Source organism: Mus caroli, unplaced genomic scaffold, assembly GCF_978045245.1.
Source record: "Mus caroli unplaced genomic scaffold, Mus_caroli_1 scaffold_6, whole genome shotgun sequence".
Classification (NCBI taxonomy): domain Eukaryota; kingdom Metazoa; phylum Chordata; class Mammalia; order Rodentia; family Muridae; genus Mus; species Mus caroli.
The window spans coordinates 48,932,522-48,935,953 of NW_028227261.1; positions in this window are offsets into that span (position 1 = coordinate 48,932,522).

The window sequence follows — 3,432 nt, forward strand, 5'->3', positions numbered from 1 at the left end:
AGGGGTGTGTTCCGAAGCACGGAGATGGTTAAGCTGGCTCCCAGAGCAAAGCAGGATGTTACTGCTGTGGTAGTTAACGTTCTGTGTCAACTTGTCTGTGTCACGTGGTAGCCAGGCACTGGAATATGCCTAACCCGGACACTTGGCATGTGAGATTGACAAACTGCTTACTTTATGTGGGTGGTTGGGTCATGGCCAGTCAGCAGAAGCCTTGAGTGGAGTAGATTGAGGGCACTCCTGTCCGCCCCCACCCCCACCCCCGGGATTGGAGCAGGGACACCGCCAATCTTTCCCTGCCTTTGTATTAGAATAGAAGCCTCAGTTCTCCCTGGGCTGCCTGTCTGTTAACTTTTGATAGAGAAACTGTTGTTTTTCCTGTAGAGATTCAAAGTTTGCTCCAGGTAGGACATCCACAGAGCAATCAAACTATTCCATTCAAGTCCTGCTTGTAAACTAATACGCTTAGGGTTCCTACTAGAAACATAGGTGCAGGGGTTACTTCCGGAAGGGTGACTCAAAGGCAGCGACCTTATGGAAAAGTCCGGAGTCAGCATGGGAACTCTGAAAAGCTGAACCACTGGGATCTGCTGTTAACTTCCACCTCTTATATAAACTCCAGTACCTCCCAAGACCATGGGAGGCTGGGGAGCGGGAGCGGGAGCGGGGGCGGGGGCGGGGGCGGGGGCGGGGCGGGGAGGGAGATGGTTCCTGGGATCACAGGGAAAGCTCTGCCGCTTTCTTCAAGGGAATGCTAATAGGCCCCATCTTGTCAAGGTCTCTAGCGGGTAAACACAGATGATCTGATATCAAGACCGCAAAGGTCATGTCACAGCTGGTGGGCAGAGTTCAAATCAAGCCACACCACTAGCTCTCCTGAGCCAGCCCCTTGGAATAAGCTTGCCTCCTCATTCTTCCCCACTCCCTTTCCTGCCACCTCGGCTGTTTCTCTGACTATAGCACTGGCCTAAAGCAAGCTTGATTTGCAGAGCCTGCTGGGTTCCACCGTGCAATGAGTGACCAGGCCACCTGCCTGCCACTCAGCTAGTGAAGCCCCGTGGAAGGAGATGTAACAATGGTTTTTGCATTGTCCCAGCTTGTCACTGTCCCCTCTCCAGCCACTATTCACATTCCTTCCTCAGAAGGGACAGATTGATTTGTGGGGTTCCGAGGTCACGTACAGGAGGTGTTCCACTTTCATCTTCCACGAGGCGCTGTGGTGAGCAGGTCTCACCCCTACGCTCCACACTCTCCTGCACGCACTTGACAGTGAGTTAGACTCCTTGATCCCTTCTCTGGCTGCCTCTCCCAGGTCCCGTGCACCATCCTTGGCTTCAGGCCCAGAACTAGAACTGCGGTTGGGGAGAGGCAACCCTGGCCAGAATGACTCCTTAGAGTCATGGTCCAACAAACCAAGGAGATCTGAGCCCTGTTACCATAGGTATCAACCTAGACTGGAAGTGCTACATTTAAACAAACAAACAAACAAACAAACAAACAAACACAAGTCCTTCTTGGATCATAGAGTGATGGGCAGAGCAGGATTCAGCTGTCTGAGTCCCAACTTTCCCACACTCTCAACATCAAAACACCCTCCTTAGTTAGCTTAATGAACTTATCTTAGTCAAAAGAGCACCAGAGGCTTGTGGTGATCGCTGCCCACGCAGGAGGCAACCTGATATCCAGACCCGGTGTCCTGAGAAGCCCACTCTTGACATACTCCCTTGTTAGGGTGATTTTTCTCATATTGGTTTTGAAAAAAATAATCGTAGAGGACAGGAGCTCCTCTCATGGAGAATATGACTCTCTGACCACCAGCGGCCTTCTGAGCCAAGTTCGGCACAGTGACTGACTCTCTGGCCAGTTCTTTCCTTAGCTCCTGAGGCACTTGAGTGTGACTCATCAGCCTCCATGCAATTCATTTGACCTTTTTCTGAGCCTCACCTTCCTCATCTGTACAATGGGGAAGATGACAAATTTTATGTCAGCTTGAAACAAGCTAGAGTTGTCGGAAAGGAAGGAGCCTCAGTTGAGAAAATGCCTCCATAAGATCCAGCAGTGAGGCGTTTTCCTCAGTGGCCAATGAGGGAGGACCCAGCCCATTGTGGGTGGTGCCACCTCTGGGCTGGTGGTCCTGGGTTCTGAAACAGGTTTAGCAAGCCAGGATGAGCAAGCCAATAAGCAGCACTCCTCCATAGGCTCTGCATCAGCTCCTGCCTCCACATCCCCACCTGTTCCTGCTCTTTTGATGATAAAGTGTTACGTGGAAGTGTGAGTGCAATAAACCCTTTCCTCACCCAAGTTGCTTTTGGCTCTGGTATCTCACCAAGATGCCCACTTCCTTTTCTTGCTTACAAGACTGAGATTTGAAGACACCCCGTGGTGAAGACTCATCTCAATGTAAGGTTATGTCTAGGACTGAAGAGCGAAAGCTATTTTAATGGTAGTTTGGACTTGGGATGTCTCCAAAGGCCTGGTGTCAAGGGCTGGTTCTGTTGGGAAAGGCTTAGTAGGAGGTCTTTGGATCACTGGGAACATGCTTGTAAACGGTACTGAAGGACCGCCAACTCCATTTTCTATTCTCTTTTCTCCCTGGTTTCTGGAAATGGTTTTCCTCTGCCACACCCACCCATTACTATACACTGTCTCACCACAGGCCCAACGGATCATGGATTGGAACCTTGAGAACTTAGAGCTGAAAGAAAGCTCTCCTCTTGATCAACATCTCAGGTACTTTGTTACAGAGAGAATGCTGGCCAGCAGAGGGGATATTACAGATTTAAGATACAGCTTACGAGATCAGAGAAGGGACTTCCCAAAAGGTTGCTTGGAGCCAGTTTCGGGATGAAAATCACAGGTTCTAGTAAAATTCCCATCACACACACGCCTGTGCAAAGTGTACCAAGTTAAAACTTCATTCTCCTGACTCTGGGCATCAAAGTCCTGGGGTGAGCCAACTATTAAAAAAATACAAGTCCATGTGGCTCAATCCTAACAGAAGCTTATCTGGGTCTCTGGTGACTGCAAAGAACCACTTAATCCCCGAGGACACATCTGGCTGACAGGAAGGCTGGTAGCGTGCAGAGGAAGGCACTGTGTTCTGCTGGAGGGGTCGTTTCTTCAGCTTTTAGATGAGGACAGCGACACAGGAACAATGAACTTATCAAAGCTGGTTTGTCACAACCGATTGATGAAGCCAGGACACCAGCCAGACCTGACAAGTGTACCTGGTGCTTGACGACAGAGCCCATCCCTCCTGAGGTGCCACTGTCGTTCACTGGAACGACAGAAATCCATTTGCTACCTGCTTCCCCCCTGTTTTTAGCCCTGTGTGTGCTTGTGTTCAGGCAGGACATCGGAGCTGAGTGGCACCAGTGGCGGTGGCTGAGTCCTTGTCCGACTCCACACTGGTCCTCTGAATAAATGACAAAAGAC